Here is a 14,181-nt window from a genome sequence, read left to right as displayed (position 1 = left end):
TTGACCACTTCACTGTCCGCTATTACCAGTCCCCAGAAGTCCAGCAATGGGGGAGCCTCGGGATGATAAACTAAGGCAAAGGATGATTCTGGGAAAGGCCAAGAGGACCCATGATGAACCCAATGGGCTGTTTACCTGTGATACCTGCCACCTGAATGGCTGTGTGGACTTTATTTATTTTATGGCAACTCTGGAGTTTTGGGGACTGATTCTTCTTCTTTTTTTTTAAGATTTTATTTATTTATTTGAGAGAGAGGCAGTGAGAGAGAGCATGAGCGAGGAGAAGGTCAGAGGGAGAAGCAGACTCCCCATGGAGCTGGGAGCCCGATGCGGGACTCGATCCTGGAACTCCGGGATCATGACCTGAGCCGAAAGCAGTCGTCCAACCAACTGAGCCACCCAGGCGTCCCTTGGGGACTGATTCTTATGGTATTGGGATTGTGGCACCACTAGGGACCTACAAGGGCCTGATTCCTGCCCTTGACCCCTACTTCCTAAGGGCTGTCCTCAGAGGGAGCTCTAAACCTGGCCAGCACGAACAAAAGAGAAGTGAAGGACTCCTTCGTATTGGCCAGGCCAGCCCCCTCCCCATTCCCACGGGGTCTTAGGGTCAGGAATCCCCTCTTGTGCTCTGTCAGAAGGTGTGCCATGGGTCCTACCTAACATTTCATGTGTCTGTCATGTTGCTACTCAAACACAGAGAGGGTAGTAGGCAGTAAATCCCCTGCACCTGTGCTGGGTGTTTACCTTGCTTGTAAGATGTCGTTAAGTCTTGGGGGGTGGCAAGACAAAAGGACACATGTCCTTGTCCTCAAGACCAGAAGCAATGACAAGATATGCTGCACAGAGACATGAACCCAGGGTCAGAGAAGGACATTCTTCTATCTGGGGAGGGCAGGAAGCCAAGCCTTGGCTTGAGGGAGAGTATAGAGCTTTCCGGGAATGGGGATGAGCTGGAGTGCTAGATGGCAGGATCTCAAGGGTAGATGGGGAGGAAACTGGGAAGGGGGTCCAGGCCAGCCCAAGGAGGATTACAGAGGCTAGAACAGGAGCATAAGCTAGCACTGACCAGCCTTTGGGTGCCAGAGCAGGACTAAGACCGAGGTTCAGCCTGGGAGGCCCTCCCAGGGTGGGAACCACCGTAAGCAAGAGACCCTAGCCCCTGCACCCAGGTACTTTGGCAGGGGTGGGGGGCAGTGACAAACCCCTAGTCAGTGACTGTTGGAACAAAAGAAGCCTGGTAGAGGAGCTCAGCCTGTGTCCAGGGATGGCTTGACACTCTCTGCCCTTTGCAGTGTGCATGGGGAGGGGTGAGTGGGCAGCCCCAGTGTCCAAGAACCCAGGATGAGGACAGAGATCCCAGAGTGTGACTTAATGCACATGGGAAAGGCCTAGATGTATTTCTTGTGTGGGTGCCAATCTGCATCAGGGCTCTGGCATTGTGGAGGGAGAAAGTGATCCCCGTTTGCACGAGATGCAAATATTGGGGGTGGGGAGGTGTCTGCCTGCAGAGATGGCAGACAGAGGCTGCCATGGGGGCTGCTGATGAAAATAAGTCACAGTGGGGACACTGACCCACATGAAGGGATGCTGGTTTAGCAATGACACAGGGCCCCGAGGCTCATGCTAACCAGCTTTGCCTCCTCAGTGGTGGGATAATTGGGGTGCAGGTGGTGGTCAGGGGGAGCACAGAGGGACTAAAGGCCATGGCTGTGTACCACCAGGTAGGGCAGAATTTCACAACTTGAATAATGTACACGGTAGCAGACATATCTCTGGCCACTGGCCAGCCGCAGCTGCCCAAATGTTCAGTGCTTCTCTCTCCCCAGGTATTTGGAAACCATCTGGGATGCTGATAATGGAAATGATTCCACTGTGAGTACTGACCACACCTGTCTGTGTTAGGGTCAGTCTATAGGGCTTCAGATTTCATTCTCATTACAGTTCTGTGAGGACGCCATGACTCACCCCCTTTCATAGATGAGGAACCCGAGTCCCAGGGAAGTTAATGTGTTCAAGTTCCTGGGGTAGATTGGGGGGTCCTTTAACCCCCACTCCCTAAGTTTCCATTGGTTTCCCCTCAAAACAGCCATTCTCAAATGTACATCGTGTCCATGCCCCATTTGGAAGGGAACATCCACAAGCCGTATGCATCCATGAGGGGCCCCTTGGCCAGTTTTGGACAATGGGATGTGAGCAGAAGTGAATATAAGCCACTTGATGCCAAGCCCTTGAAGACATTCCAGAAGGTTCCTCAGTTCTTTCTTCCCCCAGATGGCACAGGTACAAGATGGCAGAGAACTTTTCGGCAGGTGCTAGGCACTACATGAGCTAGACAGAAGTCTTTCCTGTCTGCAGCCACAGAACCTTGAGAGTTTCTGAGCTGTGGGCCGTGTGTCCACCGCCATGACTAAAGACTCCAATAGCTTCCCTTCAAGGCAGTCTAGCCTGGCCCACCATGGGGCCTTTTGGTTGGTTTTCCTGTTTCCGCGGTGGCTCCTACTATTTATCCTGAACCCAAAGGCCAGAGGGATCCTTGACCGAGGCAGTTCATATTGTTGCTTGAGCTTAAAACCTTCCAGAGCCAGCCAGCCCACCTAGAAGCCCTACCAGATTGGGGCAGCCCGCACGCCCGCATGCCCAGGGGTCTGCTGCCTGGTGAGCACTCGGCCCTCACCTCTGGCACGTTCCCTCCTTGCACCTGCTCCTTCACACTCACCTGCCCCCCACTGCCTGCCTCAAACACACATGCATTGCTGTTCCCTTTGCTGGGGACTGCTCCTTCCCACACATGCCTATGCTCTGTCCTTTCATGGCTTCTGACCTCTGATCAAATGTCCCCTTCTCAGAGACATCTGATATTATATATTTAATTGCTTCTTTTCTGTCCTTTCCTTTATTTTAGAATTTAAGCTCCATGCAGACACAGTCTTCACCCCCGAAAGGGTCTGTCATACAGTCAGCCTTTATAATGAATATCTGCTGAGTCAGGAGTAAATGTACACATTTAAGATTTTTTTGAAAGTTCTTTATGTGTAAATGCAGTTCCAAGACAAGTCCTCTAGACCTCCTTATCCTCAACAAAATGACCAACTGTCCTACATAAAAATTCTAGGGCTGCCTCAGGCCCACTCACACAGATGGGGATGTGAACTCAGGTCTGTCTACTTCTGAAATTTCTTTTTTTCCTGCTCCACCAGCTGATCTGCTGGGGCTTGTGCAGACTTTTGGCTTAGTAGGCTACAAGGTCTTTATCCCAACTACCTTCTGTCTTCGTAGTGAGAAAGCAGCATGAGACAATAAATGAATGGGCAAGGCTGTGTTCCAGGAAAACTTTATTTACCGAAGCAGGCAGTGGGCCAGATTTAGCCAACTGGGCCATTGTTTGCTAAACTCTGTACTTGAGATTCTAGGAAAAGAGCGAGACTCCTATAGATGCTGGGCTCATTAGACCCTCAGGGAGCTGGCTGGGTTTATGAGCAATTAACCCATGAGTTTTCCCATAGATGTTACGTTTCTTGATATTTTTTCCCGTGTCTTTTTATTGCTACTTGTCTAAGCCTTTGTCTTTTCTCTTTACAATGACTAATTCTAATAGGCATAGTTATACCTGTCAGCCTAGCCATCCATTCCTCCAGCCAGCCAGCCAGCCACTTCTCTTTTTCTCTATCTACTTACCTGTCTCCTATCTATCTTACCCGTCTTCCATCAATCTAATTACTTATCTTTCTAACTATCTATCATCCATCACCCACCTACCTACCTAACTAAACCATTCCATGCCTTTGTAAAAGGCTGTGCATAATCCAGGGCTAATTTACACACCAATCAAATGTAACATGATGCCTGAAATTTTCAAGCAGTCGTGCATGCAAGCTCAAGATGCCAATATGTAATCTGGCGAATGGCCTCAGGTCTGTACCGTTTTAAGCCCTGACCTTTAGTAGAAGAATACTGCTTGCCTGAGGTCTGCTTCATTAGTACTGCTACAGTAGTCTGGGGCTGCCAGAGTTGTGGTGAGGTTTTCCCTTGGTGCCTAAGGGTGCCTGATTTTCGGGTTCCCACCTGAGAGGCCATTGAAGGCTGGATGAGGGTGTTTAGAGGCAAGATGGGGGTTTCCAGGTTCATGGGGTTGTTGCTGGGAGCTAAGGTAGGTGCCCATACTTGGGAAGGCAGAACTGTGTCTTGGGTGAGGTGTGGTATCAACTCAGAGCATGAGTAAAAATTCCTCTTGCTCGTGGATACTGTCCTGAGAGCCTACAGGAAGATTCTGGAAGCAGTCTTCTGAAGAAATGCAAGGTTTGAGCCTGAGTGGACAATACAGAGCCCAGGCTCTAGTCCTAAGAGGTCCCACAAAGATGAGGGTAGAGCCAAAGGTGATGGGATTCAGCTGCAGCCAAACCAGAGGAGCATCTGGGGAAGAGGGGTGGGACAGCAGGATGAAACCACAGGCACATGCAAGGGGCCTGGGAGAGGGGCCAGCCTCAAGCAGAAAGATCACTGGGGTGGACATTAAGAATAGTTGCCAAGGGATACCTGGGTGGCTCAGTCAGTTAAGCAGCTGCCTTTGGCTCAGGTCATGATCCCAGGGTCCTAGGATTGAGTCCTGCATTGGGCTCCCTGCTCAGTGAGGAGCCTGCTTCTCCCTCTGCCTGCTGCTCCCCCTGCTTGTGCTCTCTTGCTCTCTCTGACAAATAAATAAATCAAATCTTAAAAAAAAAAAAGAGTCTCCAAGAAGGACCAATGTTGAGCTAAATGAGTGTGTTGGATAGGAACCATGGGTTACAATGGAAATGAGAAAGCAAATAGGGACTGCTGAGGCTGGGAGAAAAGACAGGAAGGTGGGCAGGAGGGACCCTAAAGGGCTGATTCCAAGGATGGAGAGTGAACACCTGGCACTAGTTTGCCCATTCCTGGCCTATAATTCAGGCAAGTGCCTGAAACAGCAGACAGGACTCTACAGGTCCAAGTATCATTCCACAGAATCTTGGTCATGCCCAGGGGAGCTCTTGGTGCAAAGGTTTGTGGTGACTTCAGATGTTGACTACCCAGAGGCAGGCCAAGTTCGAAGTTAAGAGCACAGTTCTCTAAAGACTGGCTTCATGTCAGACACCAGCTGCAAGCACGGGGATCCCAGGACTGGTCATCCTTCTTGCAAACTGGGGAGTTCCCACTACTCTCTCAGTTTTGGTAAGTTGCTCGAATAGTGCACAGCACTCAGGAAAGCTATAACAACTAGTTTTATTATAGCCAGAAGGAGACAAATCAGAACCAGCCAAAAGAAGAGAAACATAGGGTGAAATCTGGGGGTTTGAAACACTAAGATTCTGGTCTTCTCTCTGTGGAGGTAGGATACATGAGCCTCCCGGTAGGGGGATGTATAACAGTACGCAGAGTACTGTACCCCAGGGCTGGTCACCCAAGACTCTGTGTCTAGAGTTATTAATGGGGTTTCCTTCCATAGGCATGATTGATGGAGTCAATGCCCAGGCCACCTTCGCTTCTTGGAGGTAGGGCTAATATCACCTGGTGTGAAGCCCCAAGCCTCTGATCACCTGCTTGGTCTTTCCAGTGGGGTCAGCCCCTTACCTGAGTTGCCTCATCTGCATAAATTTCCAGGTGAAGGCTAATCAGCCCACCTGGAAATTTTTTTTTCTTTGTGAATAACAAAGACAGTCCTATCACTCAGGAAATCCCAAGGGTTTAGAGGCTATTTTCCAAGTGCAGGGATAAAGGCCAGCCAAATTCTTAATTATCCAACTATATACATGTGATGTATGTCGTACACATGTATGTTCTCAACATGAAAATACTCAAAGACGTTTGTTAAATGAATCCGTGAATAACAGCAGGAAGGAGTGAAAAAGGAAGAATGAAAAGGAGAACTTTGGGCTCTAACATACTACTCCATGCCATTGCCTTGTCAATTACGACTTAATTGAAACAAAACCAGAATCCAACAAAAGAAAGTGAATGGTTAGGCTTTTAAAACAAACTACTCACCATTCCATTGATTTCTGAGTTGGTGATGTTTGGTCTTCTGTTGGGACTGGAGACAGTTTAACCCCCCCCCCCCCCAGTGTCAGTACAGCACCCCCCCACAACTTATCTGTGGGTCCACTTTCCATGATGTCAGTTACCCTCCATCAGCTGTGTCCTGCAAGCAGATGATCTCCCCTCTGACGTATCTTCCAAGGTCAGGAGGGGTCTGATGCTACGTCCTGGTGCCTCTGTTGCTCACCACACCTCATCTCCCCACCCAGGCATTTTATCACACCGCACGTCGTCACGAAAAAAAGAAACTCGAGTACAGTACAGAAGGCATCATGAGAGAGAGAGAGAGGCTGCATTCACATAACTTTCATTACCGTGTATCATTAAAATTGTTCAGCTTCGTTATTGTTACTGTTAATCTCTTACCGTGCCTAATTCAGAAATTAAACTTCGTCATACGTATGGGAATGTAGCTAGAAGAAAAAACATAGTAGATCTAGGGTGCAGTTCTCTCTGTGATCTCAGGCATCTGCTGGACATCTTGGAATGCACGCCAAGTGGATGGGGGGGGCACTGTATTTAAGCCAAAGTTTTCAACAGAACACTTAATTTGACTCCCTATGAGTTACCAGCCGAAATGGTGTAGTTCATCCTTTTTGTCTCCCCTAAAGGCAGGTAAACAAGTGGGGATAAAAATAAAATCATCTCTCTGCAAGAACAGAGCTGCCCCAATTAGCTGCAAATGTGAGATGCCAGTCAAAGGAACGATTCCAGCGATCCAGCAGGCAGAGAACCCAGAAGTGAGTTCTGGTCCTTTCAATTAATCCCACCCCATACTGTTGTCTGAGTAACTGCTCTGGGAGCCCCAGCACCATGAGGGAAACAGAGACACAGGACAGGGTTCCTCCATGGCCCCAGGTCTGCTCTCGGGGAACCTGGCAGAGCGCGATGAGTGTGGATCCCGTCAAAGACATTGGTGCTGGACGGGCAAATAGAGAGGTGTGCTGGGGCTTGGGAGACAGCTGAGGTTATAGGAGAACCCGTGCATTTGTCATTACAAGAACAACTGGCAATTATTTTGACGAAGCAGGTTATCTCTGGTTAATTTAAGTGTGGAACAAGACTGCCTTTGATTTTTATATCTCAAGGTCTTTCTCTTTTGTTTTCCTTTCTTTCTTTCTTCTCTCTCTCCTCTCCCCTACCCCCACCTTGTCTCAGTAGTTATGTAAGCCAAACAACTTCTCTTAGCAAAAGCAAATGGCACAAATTCAATAATTTAATAATAAAACTACTGCTATGAATCACTTTCTGTATTTCTCATTTGTACGGCAGCCCACATCGCAGACACTGAGATAATAATCCCATTGCACAAGTGAAGGAGCCTGAAGTGGGGAGGCTGATGAGCTGGCCCAAGGTTGCTCCGCTCATGGGTAGTATAGTAGCTTGTACCTGAAAAAGAGAGTCACAACCTCAGCCCCACCTAGGGGTCATTTTTAAGCCTTTTTCTAAATCTATTCTGTTTTCCAAAGAGCATCCAAATCTGCTATTTTAAATCTTTTTGGGGGGGCTTAATATCTATATTATAAGCATTTTTTCCATGTTTTTGAAAATCCCCCATCACCAGGATCTTCGGTAGTATACACCACGGCGTCCTTGGCTGTCACATCTTCATGTGGGTCTCTTTGATGGTTCTCAATTTTCCTCTAGTGTAAGACGCTGCTACATTGTTTAAATTGGGAGTTGTGAGTCATGGTTTGGTTTGCTTTGGTTTGGATTGAATCAGGGCTGGCAGAGTGGCAGGCGATGGGAGGAGGGAACTTTCCAGGCCTGGGGGTATTGGTGTCTGTGTGTTCTAGATGGTGACTGCCACCCAGGGCCCGCTCCAGCCTCTCAGGTCCCCAGCTGAGTGGAGCTCAGAAGCCTGAATCTTTGATTCAGAGTTTTCCGGCTTCCTAAAGATTCTCTGGGGAAGTGCCTTTGTTGAACCTAATAGAGAAGGGACTATGGCCCCATCAGGGCTTGCAGAAGCTCTGTGTCGAGGCGGGGTGGGGGGGAAGTGCTTGCTGCAGCCAGATGGAGGGAATGGAGGATAGGTTAGCCCAGCAAGGCATGCGGTCAGGAAGACTTGGAGGGGCCTGTCAGAGTTGAGACTCTGGTGTGAACAAACCCAGCTAGTACAACTAGAAACATTCTGTTTCTGACCCATCAGAGAGAGGTACTGAGATTTACTGAGTGCCTACTGTGTGCTGGACATCACGCTAGAGACTACGTGCCTTCACTTAATCCTTCCTGTGATCCCCATCTGCAGGCTGGGGCTTTTATTCCTTTTCTGTAAATAAATTACTCCAGAACCAGTTCTCAAAACCATCACCCTGAACTTGGATAGGATCAGATGCCTATGAAAGCCGCCGATGCCTCAAGACTGATTTTTAGAAGCCATAAGCAATTTGAACAGTAATGAAAACTCTCATCATTTTTACCCCAGCCAACCGGAGGACCTAAAGAAAGGAGTGGGAAGTGTTATTTCAGAATAAATGACAGATGTGTCCATATGAATGCACTGTCCCTCTGCAAACACAGCTTTGCTACAGCTCAAAAGAATGTTCTAGCAGGAGAGAGGCCCAGGATTAATTTTCCTTGAATTAGGAAGATATTTGGGAGTGCGCACACTGTCATGCTCCTGCCTGGGGCCAGATAGAAAATGAAACTTTTTTTCTTCTTCATGTCCTGTATAATTAAACTCAAAGCATCCCCAGAACCCAGAATGCTCTGGAAGTCTACTTGCCTAACTATTGCTTGCAACGATGTTTCCTCTTTCATCGGGTATAGTTTTCATTCTGGAAGCCAAGCTGTGGATCTAGAATATACTCAGGTGTCTCAATACAGAGGACTCTTTCTAACCCAGTCAGTTCGCTGAAGTCCTCCAGGAGACTCACACAGTGGGGAGGAAAACCCCACCACAAACTTGCAGACTAAACTTCAAGCCAAGTCTCAGTGGGACCTGGACATTGTCCTTAGGGCTGGGGGCTGTGTCAGGTCCCCAGGACCACCCCCCAGGTTTGGTAATTCATTAGGAGGACTCAGCATGTCAGGACTCATTCCTTTCTACCCAGGGCTGGGATTTACTCCAGGGAAGGGATTCACTCCAGGGAAAGGACTTAAAGCCAAATCAGCAAAAGGAAAAGGCTTCCAGGACAAAGTCTGGAGGAAGCCAGAAGCCAGACCCCAGAGTCTTCACCCAGTGAAGTCGCTTCATTCATCCTCCAGCAATGAGTATGACAACACATGTGGGAGGCTATCCCCTGGGGACAGGCAGTCCCCTAGGGGCAGGTCCCCAGGGCACCATCTACTTGGCCAGTGCACAGCTTCTGACTCCCAGAAACAAAGCAGGTATGTAGCACAAACTGGACTCTGGACAGTGGGAACCCTCTAGCAATCCAAGCTCCCAACACCAGCCTATGGTCAACCCTGTATGCGGGCCTTTCAGAGGAGAGCCGTCTCAAGCCAGATATGTCCACTTTTCCTGCACAGGAGGTCTTACCTCTGCTAGGCAGGTGACATCAGGTAGCACTGCTTGGGCTTACGTATTGTCCTTGTGGGGTCCTTATTTCAATAAGCCTGGTTTGGCGGTGGGTACTTTGGTAAGGACTTCCATATCGTTTTCTGGTGTGTTCTGCAGTGTGGGCTGTCCTTCCAGATCCCCAAAAGAGTTACAGCCATTGGCCTGCTCGATGATGCCATGCCAAATGTGCTATTTATGTGTATTCGTATAGCTCTCCTGAGAATATTTTTAGATGAATTCATGACAGGCTCCGCGTGACTCAGTAAGGAACATTAATATTGTAAAGCAGGCTACAAGGTAATTTGCCTCCCATTGTCTGGCAATTTCCTGCCATTATTTGGAGGTATTCTAAGCTGGTCTTCCTGGCTGGGAATTGTGTGCTCTCAATTCATTGCTAGAAGCGTAGCCTCTGAGTTGTTGGCTGGGGAGTTGGTGGTAAATTATTCATGGGATTCCTAGGCTGGAGAACTAAACAAATCCAGGCTCTTTATTTTACAGATCAGAAATAACGGTCTCCACACTGCCAGTAGCCACTCAACTTCTGATTTGTATTGTGTGCTTTGTGGGAACCCAGATCTGTGCTTTGTATTCATTCTCACGTTAAATCCTCACAGGAACTCTTTAAGGAGGGAAATGATTTAACAAATCAAGGATCTGAGGCACGGAGAGGTTAAGTCATTTACCCAAGATCACCCAGCAGTGAGGAAACAGTGGATCAAGTGGATTTCAGGGCCCTGAGATTAAGAGTCTCTTGCAGTTTGTCTCAGAGTTTTCTGCTCTTAATGAAACTTAATGGCTGCAAGAGTTAAACAAGACGAGCTATGTAGGTGTCTGATAATGTACTTTGCAGTCAACCGGTGCTCATTCTATGTTCCCTCTACTCCCCTAATCCAGTCTTCCATTGTGCAACAGAGGTACTGATATGATCACCTTTGTCTTTTCTATACTGAGCTGGAATAAAGTAGTGATTAAGAGATGGGCTCTGGAGTCCAACTACCAGCATCTGAGTCCTGACCTTCCCAAATGCCGATGGCATGACCTTGGGAAAAGCCCCTAATGTATGCATCTCTAAGGTTCCTCATCTGACTAAAGAGAAGTCAAAAAGCAGGACCTGTCTCATAGGCTTGTGGAGGGGATAGAATGTGTTCTTCTGCTTCCAGTTCTCAGGATAGTGCAAGGCATATTGTAAATATGTGTGGGTTACCTATTTTTATCACTACAAGGTGACTGACACACAGCAGCTCAATTTAAAACACAAACACTTATTAAAGCACCTGTTCTGTACTATGCAGTACGAGTCAGTGTTCTCCTGTATCAGGTCCTCAGATCTCAACTTGATGAGTGTCTGTGTCATGAATTAGTAGAACAACCCTCATCACCTGGCTTCTACTATCACGTAAGCCTTCAGGCTGCCTTTCCTCTAGGACTTTGCTCTATTCATCCCTGGAGAAGACAAACATTTAGTCATTAAAGCCATCACTTTGCAGCCAGCTTTCCGGATGATTGAGAAATGTGTCTCTGCAGTGGGCATGGGCTTTGCTGCAAGTCTTCCAGCTGTCTTCAGCTCTCTGCAGAGACTTCCGTTCATCCTCCAACTCCCCCAAACTGAAATACGAAATCTCTGCAGGGATGCCCAAAGCAACACCTAGGGGTGTGTGATATGAAAGCTACCCCCTTTCTCAGCAGGCTCCTGAATGCCTGGAAAGGAAGAGAAAATTTCCTCCCCAACAGCATCCCTCCAGTTTCTGCAAATCAATTCTAGTAAACTGGTTGCTGCTGCAGGGGTAGTGTTAAGAGGCTCTCTAGAGTGGGTGTTAGCAAGGCTCCTTGCAAGGTGGTTGTAATTGCTTGGATCAGTGTGATATTGCAGTAGAGACCAAGGTCACATCCAAGAATGGCCTTCTATGTGTTGGCCGGTAGGGCAGAGGGGAGGTTCCTGCTTACTGGGCAGCAGGAGAGGTGCCTGTTGAGTCCTGGGGACTGATTCCTTATACCAGCTTCTCCGAGGGTCTTCACCCTGTGAATGCTTGCTGTCCCCCTATGGGTCTTGTACCTCTGCCTTCCTGAGGCCCCTTCAGCTCCCTGCTTAGCAGTTCATCACACTCTTCCTGTCTAGCCCATAAGGAAGACTTAATTGATATTTTTAAATCATTAAGTGCAATATTGTACTTGGCTACTTAGCATTGCCACCTTGACTGTGAAGCTCGGAGTACTGATAGCGGAGCTGTCCTTCAGTGCTCAGATGTGAGGCCGACCTCACACAACCCTCCCCTCCTCCACCTGTTTAACAGGTGACCATGACCGTGGGCAAGTTGACAACTCCCGGCTCCCTCATCTGTCAATGAGGCATTCTGCCACCTGGGTTGCCGTGGGGCTGAAATAGGATAATCTCCGTGTTTTGGTAGAGTTTCAGCAGTTGGAAACAACAACAGCAATTTTGTCTGATTGAAGCTGAAAGAGTTGTTGACAAAATAGAGAGCAGCTCGCAGGGTTATTGGCAGGGCTGGTAAGCCAAGCCCAGAAGCGCTGCAGCCTGGGTGACGCCCCACCTCACGCCCAGGAGCTGCCACTGCCAGCTAGTGCTTGGCTGGTACAGGACACCAGGGCTCCCCCATTGCAGCAGTTCCCAGACCCAGCGCCACCCTGGAAGGAGTCCCAGCCCCACCTCCCACAGAGCCCCGCCTCCCGCAGAGTCCCGCCTCTCGCAGAGTCCCGCCTCTCGCAGAATACAGGCCTCTGATTGGCTGATCCTGAGTCACGTGGCTGCTCGCTAGCTGCGAGGGGGATGCTTGGAGAGCGGGCATCTGGCACCGTCGTGGACACACAGTAGTGAGGAGTCCTGCCAGGACTGTGGGGCAGGAAGCGCCCCAGATGGGAATGGGGCTCCTGATGCTGGGCAGACAAAGGGTGACAGGCGGCCACAGAGGACACGGACACTAAGGGTCAGAGTTGATGTGCAGCCTCTGACAGCGCGGTTCCTGGGTGAGCTAGCTGAGCCGGCAGCAGCTGTGGTGGCCCCACGAGGGGGGTGGTGCCCGGACCGGCGTGGGTGGGCCCAGTGGTGACACAGTGTGTCAGCCTGCTGGGGCTGCCCGAACTAGGAAACAACAGGAGTTTATTGTCTCCCGGCCCTGGAGACGAGAGGTGTGAGATCAGGGAGCTGATGGGGTCAGTTCCTTCCGGGGCCTGTGAGGGACGGGTCTGTTCTAGGCCCCCTCCTTGGCTTGGGCGTGGCCGTCTCCAGCCTGTGTTTCTTCCCATGGTCTTCCCTCTACCCGGGCCGCTGTGTCCATGTCTCCCCCTTTTGTAAGGATGCTAGTCATTTTGGACCAGGTCCACCCTAATGACCTCGTTTTAACTTGATTACCTCTGTAAAGACTGTCTCAAAATACCTCATAGTTTGAGGCACTGTGGGTTAGGACTCAACCTATTAATTTTGAGGGAAGACACAGTTCAACCCATTAAAGAATGATTATAAATCTAGCACCCTGCTAAGTATAAGAAGATTAAGAACAGAGGATCCTGCCAAATGCCTCACCCAGATCATTTCTTCCACCGCCCCACCTCAGAAGTAACCACTGACCTGACATTTGCAGTAATTCTTTGTTTTCCTTTGTGGTTTTACAATCTACTTGTAATTCCCCCCAAAACATCTATATTTGCATATTTTTGAATTTACATATGGCATCATACTATATGTATTCTTTTGTTTCTGGCTTATTTTGTTCAATGCTATTTTGTGTGAGATTTTATTATATGTGTGTTTGCACATTGCTGTAACTCATGTTTGTGATGCTAGTGTTTTTCATTTGATGACTATTCCACAATTTATCTGTTCTACTGTGGGTGAGCATCTGGGTTGTTTCCCATTTGGGGCTGTTGTAAGCAATGCTACATGGAATTTTGAGTAGATATGTCCTAGGACAGGTGAAAAAGAGGAATTTTTAAGAGGAATTTTCTAGAAATGGATTTGCTGGGCTCCAGGTTTGGGGCATCTTCAACTTTACTAGATGATGCCAAACTGTTTTCCAAGACAGTTATACAAATTAAACACAGTGCACGAGAGTACACTGCTGATCACTACTTGGTCTTACCGTACCTGTTAGTTTTTAGCCTCCTGGAGATTGTGTGAGCTTCACCCAGGCACTGGCCACTGCTCCAAACTCTACTGTGACCCTCATAACAGCCCTGAGACATCAGTGTCATCATTCCCATTTTTCAGATGAGGAAGCAGAGGTCCAGCTGGTGTAAATCATTAGGAAATTGTTGTTGTTCCCCAGCACAACAAGCTCAGGTCTGTGTCTCTGGAACCTATGCTTATTCTTGAGTGTCATATATAGCTCTGGAAAGGTTGTGGGCCCATGTCCCATATCAGTAGATAACTGAGCATCTTGGGGATGGAGCTCCCTTGAGGAGCTTAGTGCCATGACCTCAGTCTTCGGTGCACATCAGAATCACCCAGTCACCATCACAAACCCATCAAATCAGGACTGACAACAGTGGGGATCTGGACAATGCCACATGGTATCTTGTTATGGTTTTAATTTGCATTTGCCTGTTGACTAATGACATTGCCATCATGTCATTAACTTACTGGTCATTTGGGTTTTCTTTGGAGTCTGATC

At 48.5% G+C, this 14,181-nt stretch overlaps 1 protein-coding gene across 7 annotated transcripts in view; it reads left to right on the top strand.

Moving 5' to 3' along the window:
* Window positions 1–14,181, top strand: part of SLC2A9 (solute carrier family 2 member 9) — a 231,556-nt gene that overhangs the window by 46,059 nt on the left and 171,316 nt on the right. The gene's annotated exons all lie outside the window — the stretch shown is intronic.

This window comes from Lutra lutra, chromosome 2 (genome assembly GCF_902655055.1).
Source record: "Lutra lutra chromosome 2, mLutLut1.2, whole genome shotgun sequence".
NCBI classification, from domain to species: Eukaryota; Metazoa; Chordata; class Mammalia; order Carnivora; family Mustelidae; genus Lutra; species Lutra lutra.
This window is presented reverse-complemented; position numbering and strand designations above follow the sequence as displayed.